Here is a 17,771-nt window from a genome sequence, read left to right as displayed (position 1 = left end):
TTTGTCACATTCCTAAGACAAAAATGTTATTCGAGTAAATTTATCCCCATTGATTCCGGATGGGGACCCGTTTCGAAACGGGTCACCATCCGGAACGAATGGGGGTACATTTATTGTTATCACATTTTTGTCTTAGGAATTTGCGACAAAAAACTAAAAATATTATTGAACTCTAGTCTCCATGGCGTGACTAATCAACAGAAAAAAAGTCATTTTGGGGGTGAACTACTCCTTTAAGACCCGGAACCACTTTAAGCCATTTAAGGCCTGAACGCAAATCTGTGTCACTTTAGATTTGTACCACTTTAACACGTTATTTTATGCTTTAACTATTTTTGAAAAACCGTGAACATTTCTGCCAGTCTTTGAATATTTTTGACCCGATTCTATAAATGTCTTCTACCCCCTTCGGTAGCACTTTACAATAATGACCTGTTATAAAGCATTTATAAACATTTATAACACATTAATAAGCAACTTGTAGATGAGTAATAATGAATGAACAAGCGGTTAATACATGTTTATTTAAACATTTATAACTATATTTAATAATCATTTATAAATTGTTAGTAACTAGTGAACTATTCATGAATAAGCCATTTGTAAACAATTATAAATATATTTTAAATCATTTGTAACCAAAGTTATTTAGTATTTATAAGCTATTTAGAGATAAATAACTAATCATTTACAAGCTATTCATATACATTGGTAAATGTTTAGTAAAACATTTATAACCCTTTTTATGCCTTTGTAAATGATTATTAAAACATTAATAACACAGTTATAAGTTATTTGTAGATAAGGAACTAATCATAGACAAGCTATTTATATACTAATTCATTATTTACAACTGTCTATTTATGTGGCCTCCATTTTTGTTCATGTTTAACAAATGCTTTGTAAAGCATTCCTAAATTATCTATAAATCATTGCTAGATGTTATCAAGAGCCCTAATGTAAAGTGAAGACACTTCATAATCTACAACTGTCTGTTAACGTGGTCTTCACTTTACACTACCAATGATTTATAGATATTTTAGGAATGTTTTACAAAGCATTTGTTAAACATGAACTGTCTGTTAACGTGGTCTTCACTTTACACTACCAATGATTTATAGATATTTTAGGAATGTTTTACAAAGCATTTGTTAAACATGAACAAAAATGGAGGCCACATTATTAACAGACAGTTGTAGATTATGAAGTGTCTTCACTTTACATTAGGGCTCTTGATAACATCTAGCAATGATTTATAGATAATTTAGGAATGCTTTACAAAGCATTTGTTAAACATGAACAAAAATGGAGGCCACATAAATAGACAGTTGTAAATAATGAATTAGTATATAAATAGCTTGTCTATGATTAGTTTCTTATCTACAAATAACTTATAACTGTGTTATTAATGTTTTAATAATCATTTACAAAGGCATAAAAAGGGTTATAAATGTTTTACTAAACATTTACCAATGTATATGAATAGCTTGTAAATGATTAGTTATTTATCTCTAAATAGCTTATAAATACTAAATAACTTTGGTTACAAATGATTTAAAATATATTTATAATTGTTTATAAATGGCTTATTCATGAATAGTTCACTAGTTACTAACAATTTATAAATGATTATTAAATATAGTTATAAATGTTTAAATAAACATGTATTAACCGCTTGTTCATTCATTATTACTCATCTACAAGTTGCTTATTAATGTGTTATAAATGTTTATAAATGCTTTATAACAGGTCATTATTGTAAAGTGCTACCAATCCTTCTTCTAATTCAGTGGTCCTCAAACTTTTTCATGTCAAGGACCCCCAAAATTACATGTATTTGGCCATGGACCCCCATCTCAAAATATGTTGCTCCAGGAACCACCCAGAAGCAAATATTTGAGTTACAAAATCTTTTAAAAATATATATTCAAAGACTTGCAAAAATAAATCACGATTTAAAAAAGAAAAGAGATCTACAAGCTCGCAATGCGGCACTCGGTGCCACACTGTGAGCTTGTATATCTGCTATTTTTCAATGGTTAAAGCATTAAATAATTCTAGGCCTAAATGGGATCATTTTGTGCTTTAACAATTAAAAAAAAAAAATAGCAGATCTACAAGCTTGCAGCGCAGCACTGCTATTTCTTGAACAATCTTTTTTTTTATTTGCACATCTTTGAATATATCTTTTTAAATGCAAACAAGATTTTTTTTTAAATAGCAGTAAGCTCGCTGTGAGCTTGTATATCTGCTATTATTTATAGTTAAATCATAAAATAATGGTTGAAGTAATAATGCATAATAATGCATTCCAGGTCTTAATGGGTTCACGTCAAGGACCGCCAAATTAAAAATGTATGACCCCTTCCCCCCATTGGAGGCAGGGACCCTCTATAACACTGTTTGCCAGACAGTGGTCCGGGACCCACTTGTGAGTCGCGGACCAATTTCTATGGGTCGCGAGTGAATGAAGACCTCTTTATTTTTGGTTTCCTACATTTCGTTCTTAATTGTTAATTCATTTGTCATGAGTACAAAAGACATTTTGTAAGTCATTTCATGAATAAATAAATAAATGCAATCTAAGAAATTCCATAAATTAGAAAAAAAAAAAACATATAATATGTAGTAAAAATCACACCCGTGTGAACTGAGCGGTGGTTTACTGTACTCTACTGTACCTAACTGTACTGTACTGTACATATTCTGTGTTCTATATCTATGAATTCTATGTGTTCTAGATCTATGAATTCTGTCCCCCCCCCCCCCCCCCCCCCAGGCTAGTCTCAACAGCACCCTCTTACCCCCCCCCTTCCCCCCTGTGTGTGTGTGTGCGCGTGTGTGTGTGTGTGCCTGGCCTGGCCTGGCCTGAAAACAGCGCCCCTCCCTTAACATGTGTGGTCATAAAAGGTACTGTAGGGCAGGCTACATACAGACAGACACGGACGGACGGACGGACGGAGACAGACATACCCACACACACGGCCACGTATAGGAGCGTTGTGACCACCGCTCAAAAATAGCAGATCTACAAGCGCAATTTTCTCTTTTGGGTCTTGAGCTAAAAGGTATGGGAACCAGTACTACCTTATAAATATGTGTCAACATTAAGGATTAGTTGTTGTTTTTTTTCTGAAAATAGCTCATCTAAGGTAAAATACAAGTTTAACTGTTCCTCATTTTGCTGGGTACCCCCTGGAATCCCCTCCAAGAAAGCCCAGACTCTAATTTTTGATCCAGTGAACTGCACAGCTGAGAGGAACGCCGTTTTAAGATTCACCAGTAAACACTTGACCAATCGTGGTACTAATTTTTACAGGAGAAATTGTCTCAATTGAGCGTTTTCTTTTCCTGGTGAAGCAACCCATTCAGAACGTGTACACATTATTGTGTAGCCTATCATTGTTTTATGCTTTAACTATTGAAAAATAGCAGATATACAAGCTCACAGCGCGGCACCGAGTGCCGCGCTGCGAGCTTGTAGATCTGCTATTTTTGAAACATCGTGAAAATTAGAATTTTGACCCGATTCAATAAGTGTCTTTTGAATCCTAAGATTGTTTGAAAAATGTCAGTTTCTATGTCAGCAATCTGGCCAGCCATCGTCAAAGAAAAGGTCCTTTTCACTTAACTGGAGCTCAGTTAGTCTGTTCTTGAGAGACTACTATGTCAGTGGTTTTCAAACCTTTTCATGTGAAGGACCCCCAGAATTATAAGTATTTGGCCACGGACCCCCATCTCAAAATATTTAGTTCCAGGGACCCCCCAGAAGCAAAATTTGAGTTACAAACGTTCGCTTTGAAAATACATATATTCAAAGATTTGCACACATTTTCACGACTTTTTCAAAAATAGCAGATCTACAAGCTCGCAGCGCGGCACTCGGTGCCGCGCTGTGAGCTTGTATATCTGCTATTTTTCACTGGTTAAAGCATTCAATAATTCTAGGCCTAAATGGGTTAAAATGTTTCAGGAATAGGCTGCCTACATGACAACAAAGACTGAATAATGTAAAACTGTGATTTAAACGATACAATCTATAAAAGCTTCCTGGTTCCCTTGGAGTTTCATGTTTTTGTTTTGTTTTTATTTATTTTATTTTAATTTAATTTTATGTAGCTAATTGAACTGTGTGGACGTGATATTCTCAGGGGTTTCCCTGTGATGGGTCTTCAACAGGGGGTCCTCAGAGTTACTACAGGGGGTCCTCCAAATCTTTGAATGATAGAAAGTTATTTTTTGTATCCTTTTTTATATTAACAACTTGAACCCTAGTGTCTGTATTCTGAGAACCTTAGCCAAAAATAGCCGATCTACAAGCTCACAACGCCTCGCAGCGTGAGGCATTGTGAGCTTGTAGATCGGCTATTTTTTTTTGGCAAAGAGTTTTGGTGTAGAGGGGAAAAAGAGCAGACTAAGTACAGGGTGAAAGGTAAGGTCAAGAAGTATTGACAGTTCAAGTGGTTAAATATCTGAAAACACAAATTGACATGAATCCAAAATACACTGATGATTGTGCTGTCAAACAATATGAAACTATATGGAATCTATGAAAAAGGTTGTGGGGGTCCCTGCTTCATCTCTCTCTCAACTAAGAGGTCCTTGGCCTGAAAACGTTGAAGACCCCTGTCATATTCTATCAGAAAGCAAGAACGTTTTGAAATGAACTCCAGACAAATTTACCGGATGATTTTTGAGGACTCGCTTTCTGTAGTCCTTTGCCAGCAGAGTTAGGGGTGACACAATTAGAGAGGTGTGCGATAATGAGCGCATGTGCATTGTATACTATTTGTGAGTGTGTATATATATAAACCATTTTTTGAGAATGAATTCGGACACAAAGTCTACATTATGTACTAGTCATTCACACTGGTATTATGAAATTCATCTGAGATGAAGTACAATCATAGACTAGACCAGGGGTTTTCAGAGTGGGTGACGGGGCACCCTGGGGTGCCGTGACGGCATTCCAGGGGTGCCGCGAGATAATTTGATAATATTTGGAATTTATTTGGACACTTGAAAAAATATTTTGTATAATTTTAAACCTGAAGTACAAAGTTATTTTAAGTCAGTTCTAACAAAATGGCTATTATCTCAATGTTTTCCTCACAACATAATCACTAAAATATCATCACTGTCGGGCAGAAACCTTGTATCTCCAAGTTTCAAAATGTGTACGTCTTTTGGTAAAGCAAAGCCCTGCTTCATCATACAAGACTGTCGCAAAAAAACTAGTGAAAACAGCCGATCTACAAGCACACAACGCCTCACGATGCGAGGCGTTGTGTGCTTGTAGATCTGCTGTTTTCAATAATCCGCCTTATTCACGGCCCGCCCACTCAGCAAATTTCTCAGCATCCCCCGGGTGCTGACATCAATTTAGAAGGGGAAACTATAACAGAAATAGCTGGACTTAAAGCCAACAAATCATTATTTCGAACGGTAAAGTAAATTATAATGCTTTGTGCCTTTTACTATCTTGTGTTCTTGATCATGCTAGCCGTATTTTATACTTTACTATTCGGAAATTGCATTACATTTGCGATTTCTGTGTTAACTCTATAGGCTATAGTAGGATTTTCCCCTTCAAAATGTGACTTCAGCACCCGGGGGATGCTGAGTGGGCGGGCCGTGAATAAGGCTAATTTAGTACATTTTATAGATGATAAATACAAAACGAAAGGTTTTGAACATACAAAGTTTCCACCCAACAACGATGATATGCTATAAATATAAAGTGCTGGGAGTGAAATAATACTTATAATGTAGGGGTGCCTCGGATTAAAAAAGATATTTATGGGGTGCCCTGAGACAAAAAGGTTTGGGAACCCCTGGACTAGACTAACAGTAATTACTGTTTTCACTGCAATGTTAGGTTGCTTTTCAGGAGTCATTTTACAGGACATAAATGAATGGCAAAGATGTTCCTTGATGGTGTAGCGTGGTGAAAATAGCCACACCGCAACGTGTTGTGAGCTTGTAGATGTAGGTATTTGCCACACAGCACCGACAGAACATAATAATGATAATAGGCCATGGCTATTGAAAAAAAAAATATATATATATATATATATATATATGATGACATGCTCAAAATAGTGACGCCAGATTGAAAGTGGTCAACGTGCTTATTTATAATTTGTAGACAATGAGTGAAATCATGGCTTTCTTAAGAATTCTTAAGTAGCAAATCCAGTTTATTTTCATTTTTTATATATTTAAAGATTGAAAAAACATTGTGGCAAAACAATGTTGGAACTCTGTTGTAGGCAACATCCAAAATGCTTACCACTTAATTCCTATATGCTTAGAGTTATTTGACCAGAATCCCCAGGGAGTCAATACTAGGCACTGCCTTCCCCTGTACACTTTTATATCCTCCTAAAAATAGCTTATCTTAAAGCACAGCTATTTCCCTCAAACGTTCGAACCAGAATAGGGATGCTAGGGTACAAGTGGTTAAGGGTTCATATGAAATACAATTCATAGCAGCTAGATCGCTTTTTCCCACATCACCTTTCATAGCGCACAGCTGTATCTGGTTTGCTACGGACTTTCCCTACACCGAATGTCACGTTCGTGCCTCTGGAGATTTGCTCTGAGTTTAAGGAAACCATTTCAGTCCATTAAAAACCTCACAGATAAAGTACTTGATGTGTCTGTGGATTGATATGCAAATGTGACTATCCAGAGAACAACATATAGTGCAGATAAGGACATTATAAAATAAAAAAGCAGTAGTGAAGTCCATAAACCATCACATCTACCTGCAAATTGTCATGCAGAAACGTATCCATATTTGATTTTTTTAAAGTTTTTTTTCCCCTAAATGAATGCCATACTTTGTCATAGATTATTGCTCAAAACTAACCAAAATAGCCGTTCTACATGCTCTTTCAGTTCTTTTGTTGTGTTGTTTAGTTTTTAATAAGTGAAAGTCTGTCTGGGATTTATAAATATTGAACCAATGAAAAGTATAAAAGGAGTTTGTGACTAAATAAGAACTACATTGGATGTGCACATTCTGAGTAGGGTTGACATTGATTATATTACAATCATTCTCCAGTCTTCCAACTTAACTTGGTCGACATTACCATTTCAAGTTTGGATTTTGTTTCAAATGTAAAACCCCATTCTAAATTTCTACAAAAAAGCCCTAACAAATGGTACAAAAAGCCACTTGGTTTTGACTAAATCTAACATAATATCAGTGTGAAAAGGTATTGAGGCATTGTTTATATATCGGTTATGGTGATCAGGTTAATTACACACCAGCAGCCCCGTCAAAATGTTTATTATACGGTCAATACAACACAGATATAAAGTACAATGTCATTACATTATAATAAAAATGAAACAAACCAAATTGATTGAATGCCTTTGTCACTGTACAATATACATAATGTTCTGATAGTAGGCTAGTTCAAATCAGCCCAAGAAAAATGTTGAGTGGCAAGTGAGTAGACCTGGCCGATGGCTGGTTGTGTTCACCTGTATAGACAAATGGAGAAAATGTAATTACATGTGTGGTTTCCAAGGGCAAACAGACGAGAAAGGTTTAAAGTATATTGTTGGCACTATTAATGACTCCAAGCACCCACTGGAATAAATACTTGGTGTAAACGATAGACCATTTAATCTCTGCCACCTTCTGACACAGGCTCGACACACTGTCGGGACTGCAACGCCTAAGGGGCATGTTGGGAAATAATTACAATAAAATAAACTTACCAAGAACGTTCAGTTTGACAGGTTCCTCTGCAGTCACTCGGTACGGTACCAAACAGCTCATCAATACGTCTGCACACCGTTTCTGAAGAACAAGTTGGTCAACATGAGAAGCACGCAAGGCAACATTATGTCCATGTAACAGCACAACTCAAAGGTTTTCCATAATAATTTCTGATGCCGTTAGTCAGCATCATAAATAAACAGGATAACTAAGCCATGGTAAGGCAGTTTCTATTCTGTCTGTGTGCAATAATTTGCAATTCAACATTGTTTTAACCCATTTAGAATGGGTACACATTATTGTGTAGCATTATTTTATGCTTAAACTATTGAAAAAATAGCAGATATACAAGCTCTTGGTGCCGCGCTGAGCTTGTAGATCTGCTATTTTTGAAAAATCGTGAAAATTAGAATTCTGACCCGATTCTATAAGTGTCTTTTGAATCCTTCCAAGATTTTTTGAAAAACCTATGTTTCTATGTCAGCAATCTGGCCAGCCAACGTCAAAGAAAGGTCCTTTTCACTTAACTGGAGCTCAGTTAGTCTGTTCTTGAGAGACTACTATGTCAGTGGTTCTCAAACCTTTTCATGTGAAGGACGCCCAAACTGATATTTATTTGGCCACAGACAACGGACCCCCATCTCAAAACATTTAGTTCCCAGGGACCACCCAGAAGCAAAATTTGAGTTACAAACGTTCGCTTTAAAAATACATATATTCAAAGATTTGCACACATTTTCACGACTTTTTCAAAAAATAGCAGATCTACAAGCTCGCAGTTCAACATTGTGAGCATGTATATCTGCTATTTTTTAATAGTATAAAGCATCCAATCATTTTAGGCCTGAATGGGTTAAAGTATATTGTTGGCACTATTAATGACTCCAAGTACCCACTGGATTCAATACTTGGTGTAAACGATAGACCATTTAGTCTCTGCCACCTTCTGACACAGGCTCGACACACTGTCGGGACTGCAACGCCTAAGGGGCATGCTGGTAAATAATTACAACAAAATAAACTTACCAAGAACGTTCAGTTTGCCAGGTTCCTCTGCAGTCACTCGGTACGGTACCAAACAGCTCATCAATACGTCTGCACACCGTTTCTGAAGAACAGGTTGGTCAACATGAGAAGCACGCAAGGCAACTTATGTCCATGTAACAGCACAACTCAAAGGTTTTCCATAATGATGTCGGATACTGACTAAACAGGATAACTGAGCCATGGTAAGCCAGTATCTATTCTGTGAGCTCTTTCTTTTGTATTATTGTTCTGTCGGCACTATTAATGACTCCAAGTACCCACTGGAATAAATACTTGGCGTAAACAATAGACCATTTAATCTCTGCCACCTTCTGACACAGGCTCGACACGCTGTCGGGGCTGCAACGCCTAAGGGGCATGCTGGGAAATAGAACAGACTTACCAAGAACGCTCAGGTTGCCAGGTTCTTCTGCAGTCACTCAGTACCAGCATTTGGCCAGAAGAACATCTTTACATCTTGCAGGCTGCTACTGAAGAACAAGTTGGTCACCATGAGAAACAATCAATGCAAATTAACGTTGAATATGTTGTCCTAATACACTTTCTGATGCTGACTAAACAGGACAGTTTGAGACACTGCAAGGCAGTTTCTATTTCTGTCCATGTCAACCACAAGAATTTGCTTATAACATCCATATTCAACAATGATTCACCAGTAAGACTCCCTAATCATACACAAACTTTAGAAGGCAATGGTAGGGGAAATCAGTAGGGAATATGGGAAATGGGACAGATCCATGTTGATGACATGACTTTGGAGATACCATGTACCGGGGGCGCCCGCTGGCCTGGTGGTCAAGGCGCGTACCATATACTAGGCTATGATGCCTGCTGGCGTCGCCGGTTCGATTCCCGATCCGGACGACCTTTGCCACATGTCATTCCCCATCTCTCTCCCCATTTCCTGTCAGTCTACTGTCCTATCGAATAAAGGCATAAAAAGCCCAAAAACAAATCTTAAAAAAAAAAAAAAAAAAAAAAAGAGATACCATGTACCGCTTTGCATGATTTTAAGGCCAAAATCTGTAGGAGCAGTGTCCAAAAATGTGTTTTTAAAAATCGTCCTGATGGTGGCGCTAAATGGGACAGATCCATGTTGATGACATGACTGTAGACATACAGTGTACCACTTTGCGTGATTTTAGGGCAAAATCTGTAGGAGCAGTGTCCAAAAATGTGTTTTGCAAGAATCGGCTTCATGGTGGCGCTAGAAGAGGGCCATGTGAGAATTGTGGTTTGGCAGGCAAGGAGTGTGTGTGCAAATTTTGGCATGGATCGGGGCAACGGTTGCGGAGATATGAGCAGGACAGCCGGTGGAGGTTTTGTATAGTAAAGCGACCTGACGGTCGCAACAAGATGAAAGGTTTCAAGTATATTGTTGGCACTATTAATGACTCCAAGTACCCACTGGATTCAATACTTGGCGTAAACGATAGACCATCTAGTCTCTGCCACCTTCTGACACAGGCTCGACACACTGTCGGACTGCAACGCCTAAGGGGCATGTTGGGAAATAATTACAATAAAATAAACTTACCAAGAACGTTCAGTTTGCCAGGTTCCTCTGCAGTCACTCGGTACGGTACCAAACAGCTCATCAATACGTCTGCACTGTTAGTTGATCAACATGAGAAACAATCAAGGCAAAAATAAGTTTAATACGTTGTTAGGGCTGTCACGATTATGACATTTTACATGACGATTAATTGTCTCGAATAATTGCCATTAACAAATTAATTGTGTTTTTGTCGTTGACAATTACATTTCTATTTGGCTTGTAGGCTATGAAGTTGCACATGGTAGATATGACACATAACCTAAATATACAAAGAAATTACTGACATTTTTGACAACTACTTCAAAAAGAACATTGATAGTGGAAATAGCCGATCTACAAGCCCACAACGAGCTTGTAGATCTGCTATGGCCACTTTTTTTTTATGTTTGAAAATACATGATCATTTTTCAACAAGGAAACGATTATGACAAAATAATTGCAATTATGTCAAATAATTGTGATTACACGATTACGGTATGTAATAATTGTGACAGCCCTATATGTTGTCCTAATACACTTTCTGATGCAGACTAAACAGGGCAGTTTGAGACATTGCAAGGCAGTTTCTATTTCTGTCCATGTCAACCACAAGAATTTGCTTATAACATCGATATTCAACAATAATTCACCACTTAAAACCACATATGCTTCATAGACTGGTTCAACCGCCCCAAATAAGTTTAATATATTTGTTCTGTTGGCACTATTAATGACTCCAAGTACCCACTGGAATAAATACTTGGTGTAAACGATAGACCATTTAATCTCTGCCACCTTCTGACACAGGCTCGACACGCTGTCGGGACTGCAACGCCTAAGGGGCATGTTGGGAAATAATTACAATAAAATAAACTTACCAAGAACCCTCTGCAGTCACTCGGTAACCAGTATTTGGCAGAACATCACTACGTCTGCACGCTGCTTCAGAAGAACAAGTTGGTCAACATGAGAAATACTCAAGACAGAATATTATGTTCTACAGTCGTGGCTAAAAGTATTGGCACCCTTGCATTTGTTTAAAAAGAAAACACAGAATTGTCTAGATCAGGGGTCTTCAACAGGGGGTCCGGGACCGCTAGGGGGTCCTCAGAGTTGCTACAGGGGGTCCTCCAAATCTTCCAATCCTTTTTATATTAACAACTTGAACCTTAGTGTCCATATTCTGAGAACTGTATAGCCAAAAATAGCAGATCTACAAGCTCACAACGCCTCGCACTGCGAGGCGTTGTGAGCTTGTAGGTCGGCTATTTTCGGCAAAGAGGTTTGGTGTAGAGGGGAAAAAGAGCAGACTAAGTACAGAGCTAAAGGTCAAGTTGATTAAGTATTGACGGTTCAAGTGGTTAAATATCTGAAAACAAATTGACATGAATCCAAAATACACTGGTGATTGTGCTGTCAAACGATGGAACTAAATGGAATCTATGAACAGGTTGTGGGGGTCCCTGCTTCATCTCTCTCTTAACTAAGGGGTCCTATCTAGATTGCGCACAGTGAAGGAACATCAAGGTCTCTGGAGATGGACTTGGGAGCCTTCAGATTGTCCATGCTTGGATACAATCTGACCTCCTGACAATTCTCTCCTTTTTGTTTGGTCCATGCTCAGTGTGTGACACCAAACAGCAGAATGAGGGCTTTACTCCATTTAAACTGGGTGGATTAGTGATTACTAAAGATTAAAGTCAACTTGGAGTCACCACAGGTGAGTTCCAGGTGAATAGCCTGCCTGGATTCTGTATTCTGATTCTGTATTTATTCTAGTTTTATGTTGTGTTCCTCTGCAAACCAAATACTGTATGTTGATGCAAAATATGTTTTCATTTGCCAAACTTCTGGAAGATTTGTCTTTTTTTTTTTTTTTTTCTGTTTCACAAATGCAAGGTTGACAATATGTTTAGCCACGACAGTATGTAACGGTTCAACACTCAATCAACCACAATCATTTCCTTACAACTTCCATAGTCAATGAATAATTTAAAGTAAGAGTGTTTCAATAGTGTTATGTTGGCACTATTAATGACTCCAAGTACCCACTGGATTCAATACTTGGCGTAAACGATAGACCATTTAGTCTCTGCCACAGGCTCGACACACTGTCGGGACTGCAACGCCTAAGGGGCATGTTGGGAAATAATTACAACAAAATAAACTTACCAAGAACGTTCAGTGTGCTAGGTTCCTCTGCAGTCACTCGGTACGGTACCAGTATTTGGACAACAGCTCATCAATACGTCTGCACACTGCTTCTGAAGAACAAGTTGGTCAACATGGGAAGCACGCAAGGCCACATATGTCCAATTGTCCATGTAACCGCTAGGGGTGGCCGATATGGAAAAAATACAATATCACAATATTTTCCCAAGCTGTATCACGATACACGATTTTATCACGATTCTTTTTCATATTGGTTTTTATGGTTATTTTTCAAGTTACTTGACAAAAACTAGACTCTCTGGGTTCCTTTTGGGAGGTCTAATTTGAACTTAACAAGTATGTAACTCTGAGAGTATACAAATGAAAACAAATGGACCCGTAAGGGTCCATTTGGTTTCATTTGTATACTGTCAGAGTTAAGTGTAGACCTTGACGTTTTAAAGTTTCAGAACCACTGATTTAGACCAAAATGCAGGTTTATTGAATTCTGCAACGATTAAACAGGATTTCTTACAAGGCTCCCTCAATTGTATCACGATATATACGATACTTCTGAAAAGGCATATCGTGGAGACATTGTATCGTCTCAACGATAATTATCACCATATCGCCCACCCCTAGTAACAGCACAACTCAAAACCTTTCCATAATGATTTATGGAAGGCAGTTTCTATTCTGTCTGTGTACAATAATTTGCAATTCAACAATTAATGAGTTTATTTTTATTTTTTTTATTATTATTGTTCTGTTGGCACTATTAATGACTCCAAGTACCGACTGAATTCAATACTTGGCGTAAACGATAGACCATTTAATCTCTGCCACCTTCTGACACAGGCTCGACACACTGTCGGGACTGCAACGCCTAAGGGGCATGCTGGGAGAGAAAAGGGAAATAAACACTTCAAACTTACAATAAGGTCTTTCCACATCAGGTTATCCAGGTAGCACTCCTCCGCACCATCGTTGGGCCAGCTGAACAAATTGGTAACCAACACAAATCAGGTTAGTGTTTAGATGTTAAACTTTGGGCCTTCGGTTATATAGCTCAGTGTTTCTCAACCTTTTTTCTGCATGGCCACACTTTTCATGTCCCAAGAATCCATGGGCACACCAACATAATATGGGGATGTAAATATCGTCACTGTCGGGAAGAAACCTTATATCTCCAAGTTTCAAATTTGTACGTTTCTTCGCCAAGTAAAGCCCTGCTTCATCATACAAGGCTGTCGCACAACAGTGGTGAAAACAGCAGATCTACAAGTACACAACGCCTCGCACCGCGAGGAACGGCTGTAGATCGGCTGTTTTCACTAGTTTAAATCATTTTTAAAATGAAAAATACAATACTGGCTTTCATGCAGTTTCAAGGGGCACACTTGATCCTTCTCAGGGGCACACAAAAGGTCCCCAGGCACAGTGGTTGAGAAACACTGATATAGCTACTAGGGCTGTCTTCGACTCAGGATTTATCAAGTCGATTCGAGTCGCGGGGGTTAATCCGACGCGTCGACGAATCGTTTATGTGTAAAAAAAAGAAGAAAAAAAAAAAAAAAGTTGTGCTTTAATGACTGGAGAGGAGGCGCGACCGCGACGCATTGATAGAGTACCGGTACAACAGCTGTTGTAAACCACTATGATTGGTGGATTCTCTGCTTTGAAAACTGCCTGGTTGTAATGATTGTATGCCTCTCAAAGGCTAAAGGAACAGGGCTAAAGTGCTAGCATGCTAACGATTTAGCCCTGTTCCTTCAGGAGGAAAAACAACACCAAAGTAGGCTTAAGGTAACAATAATGTAACATCACAGAGATGCAGAGCGGCACACGGCTGCATCACAATGCAAGCAAATTGTCATAATCTAAAACTTTTTAAGAAGTCCTCTACTCCACCGCAGTCCTCTGCCTTAGACCACCACCACAGAGCCACACTCAGCGAGTCAGCGACAGTGAGTGAAAGTGAAAGCGCATCGCGCTGCTGCTTCTTGGTCATCTTTAACAAGTAGAATAACAACAAGTCGACGCATTTCCTTTCAAAGCGGTTAACTTCAAAATAAGAGCACCTTGTTATATGATCAAGGCAACTTTCAAGTCACGTGAACTGGTTTTATTTTTAAGTCTAGTTGCAAGCAGTAGGAAGTATGGACTAAATAGGAAGAACATGACAGTCCAGCGCTCTCATACCGCACCGGTGTGATAAAAAATAATATATTTTTGACGGCTCGACTCAAACAATTGGCGTCGATTCTGGGGGCTTAAAACGACGCGTCGATTCGTCGAATTTTTGAAGACACCCCTAATAGCTACCTGGACATGGCATAAGCAAAAGTATAGTCTTATTTGTGTATTGCTACTATGCTTTGTATGTGACAATGTAGAAGTATTGAGTGCAAATGTTTTACACTTGGTGTATTGTGAAATGCCTGTATTAAAGTAATATTGCCCACAACATTGTTTCTCTAGTGCAACAAAAATGGATGGGTCACACATTAACGCAGTAACTACTGAAAGCAGTAGTTCACCCCCAAAATGACCTTTTCTCCCCTATTGATTACTCACCCCATGGAGAGTTGAGTTTACAGTTTTGTGTCTTTGTATATGCACACACACGCTTAGTTTTCATAGGTTGTGGGGACATTACATAGACTTCCATTCATTTCCTGTGGCCTTACCCTAACCTCTATCCCTAACCGTTACCGTTGTGGGGACCTACTATTTGGTCCCCACAATGTCTATTTCTTCAATTCTACTAGACTTGTGGGGACATTTGGTCCTCACAAAGTAATAAAAACCCCCCCCCACACACACACACACACACACACACACACACACACACACACACACCTATTTTTGTATTTGTCACATTCCTAAGACAAAAATAAACTTGATTATGAAGTCAATTGACCCCACTGATTCTGGATGGGGACCCAAATGCATTTGAGTAAAATATTATTGACATCAAGTCTCCATGAGGTGAGTAATGAATAGGAAAGAAAAGTAATAATTTGGGGTCTGAACTACTGGATTCTGGATTCTGTTAAATGTAATCCCTACGCTTTATTTCGCAATCACAGAAAAAGTGTCAGGCAGAAACCTTGTATCTCCAAATTTCAAATGTGTACATTTTTTCGCAAAGTAAAGCCCTGCTTCAAACAAAGCCGTCGCACAAAAGTAGTGAAAACAGCTGATCTACAAGAACACAACGCCTCTGTGTGCTTGTAGATCGGCTGTTTTCACTAGTTTAAATCATTTTAAAAATGATAAATACAAAACAAACGGTTTTGGACATACAAGGTTTCCATCCGACAACGATGAAATACAGGTAATATGACCTGCTGTCAGTACCCACAAAGTGTAGCAACAGCGCTGCGCTTGAGCCAAGGTAAGCCATGTGATTTATCTGGCCCGGTTCCATACCCAAAGGCCACTGAACAAGACCTTCAGGCTATCGTGAGCCGGTTTCTATATGCCCACGTTTTACATAACAAGAGGCACTACAGCCAGTGCTATGATTGAAGGGGCAATGTCAACATAAGGATTTAACTTCTGTTATCCTGCAATAAAGTCTTATTTACCCATTGAGAACTGGAACCACTTTTAATCATTATTTTATGCTTTAACTATTACAAAATCTACAAGCTGTGAGCTTGTATATCTGCCATTTTTGAAAAATCCTTTGGCAAATCTTTGAATATAAAAGCGACCATTTGTATTAAACTCAAATATTTGCTTCTGGGGGTCTGCGGACAAATACATGCAATTTGGGGGGTTCTTTGACATGTGAAAGTTTGAGAACCACTGCAGGTCAAAATATTCAAAGACTTTTCAAAAATAGCAGATCTACAATGTATCTGCTATTTTTTAATAGTTAAAGCATAAAATAATGGTTAAAGTAATAATGCCTTCCAGGTTTTGATGGGTTTTTAACACGGTCCATTACCAATCTGAGTTGGCATTTTTTCAAGAATTCTTGGTTTCATGTTGGCAAGTGATTAATACAAAATGCGTTTGTAGCCTACCGTGACAGGTTCTTGGCAGCATAATCCCACAACAAAGCATGGCGTCCATGGATCTGTACACATGTGGGATAACTGTATGCTGCAGAGTAGACGACACACCTATGAAGAGAAAGCAGTTTACTTAAAGTTACTTTATAAACCAGTGACTCACCCGACCCCGAAAGCCTAGAATTAGTCCAAGATCCTTATGACTTCCAAAGATGTGGGGGTCGCATCGATCGATACAACTATTGAATATTCCAAGTGTAAGGCTGAAATACTTTCATGCATTTCAAAAACTATAATGTCAAGGACACCCAGTTTGATATGCATTAGATTAGGATAAATAAAACCCAATAATGCATTGTAATAATGTAATAATAATTATTGTTATACAGCTTGATCGGTTATAATTTAAGTTCAATAACCAAGTTAAGATATAACTCCTTCAGGTCAGCATTGACACCGACGGTGGTGAATGTTAACCTGGTGAATGCTACTCTATGCCTAAACCTAACCAGTAAAACTATGCCTAAACCCTAAAACCTAGTCTAACTAATGGGACGTCGAAATATCAATATATGTTACCCCCCACACACAGGATACGACTGGGCCGATATGTCTTGTCTCAGTAGAAAAAAATAGAATCACTGAAAATTCATAAGTTCAGACATTTGTATTTGGTAACATCATTGACAAGACTATTGACACTACAAGTCACACAGTGTTGGGCCAGCTATTAGCTAATTAGTTAATTCAACAAAGCTTGTAGTAGGCTACTATTATCATCATGCAAAAATCAGCAATTATGACGCCATAAAAGCCCGCCAAAATACATTTTAGTATAGACAAAAATCAACTGTAGATTTAGTCTAAACTCGCATGATATTTAGTCGACTAAAACTAGACCAAAGCCAAAACGTTTCAGATGACTAAAACTAAATTTGATTCAAGAATTCAATGACTACAACTAAATCAAAATGTGTTGTCGAACCTTGCGACTTTTAACCCATAGGGCCTACCATGTTATGAACTTATTGTGGTTAATAATAGTATTTTAGAGGAAGCCTGTTGCTTACTAACCACGTGGTCGCCGCCTCGTGCAAGTATTTTTTTTTATTGTATTATATATTAGGCTATATTGTTACCATATTCTGAAACACCACAAGCTTTAAAGCGTGCACTCATTACTAAAATGACTAAAGAATAAGATTCTGCAACATAGGTTATGACTGTGATATTTTACAACGTCGTGTGCAAGCTAGTTTTGTAACGACGATAAAGA

General features: G+C 38.2%; 1 long non-coding RNA gene across 5 annotated transcripts; it reads right to left on the bottom strand.

Annotated features, from left to right (window-relative positions):
• Positions 1-7,291: 7,291 nt before the first annotated feature.
• Positions 7,292-16,607, bottom strand: LOC308299442. 5 transcript variants are annotated; one of them, XR_013962772.1, is made up of 9 exons: positions 16,508-16,607; positions 13,406-13,466; positions 12,492-12,583; positions 11,198-11,261; positions 10,320-10,393; positions 9,165-9,252; positions 8,762-8,843; positions 7,735-7,816; positions 7,292-7,494 (listed from the first exon to the last, which is right to left on the bottom strand). It is a non-coding gene; the product is annotated as an uncharacterized lncRNA (long non-coding RNA). The 5 variants fall into 5 exon arrangements; XR_013962773.1 differs by having other exon boundaries at positions 11,198-11,258; XR_013962774.1 differs by having other exon boundaries at positions 9,165-9,249; positions 11,198-11,258.
• Positions 16,608-17,771: the final 1,164 nt, after the last annotated feature.

The sequence above is a fragment of the Nannobrachium achirus genome (genome assembly GCF_963921795.1).
Source record: "Nannobrachium achirus genome assembly, chromosome: 15".
NCBI lineage: Eukaryota > Metazoa > Chordata > Actinopteri > Myctophiformes > Myctophidae > Nannobrachium > Nannobrachium achirus.
The sequence above is the reverse complement of the archived record's forward strand: the minus strand, read 5'-3'. Positions and strand labels throughout refer to the sequence as shown.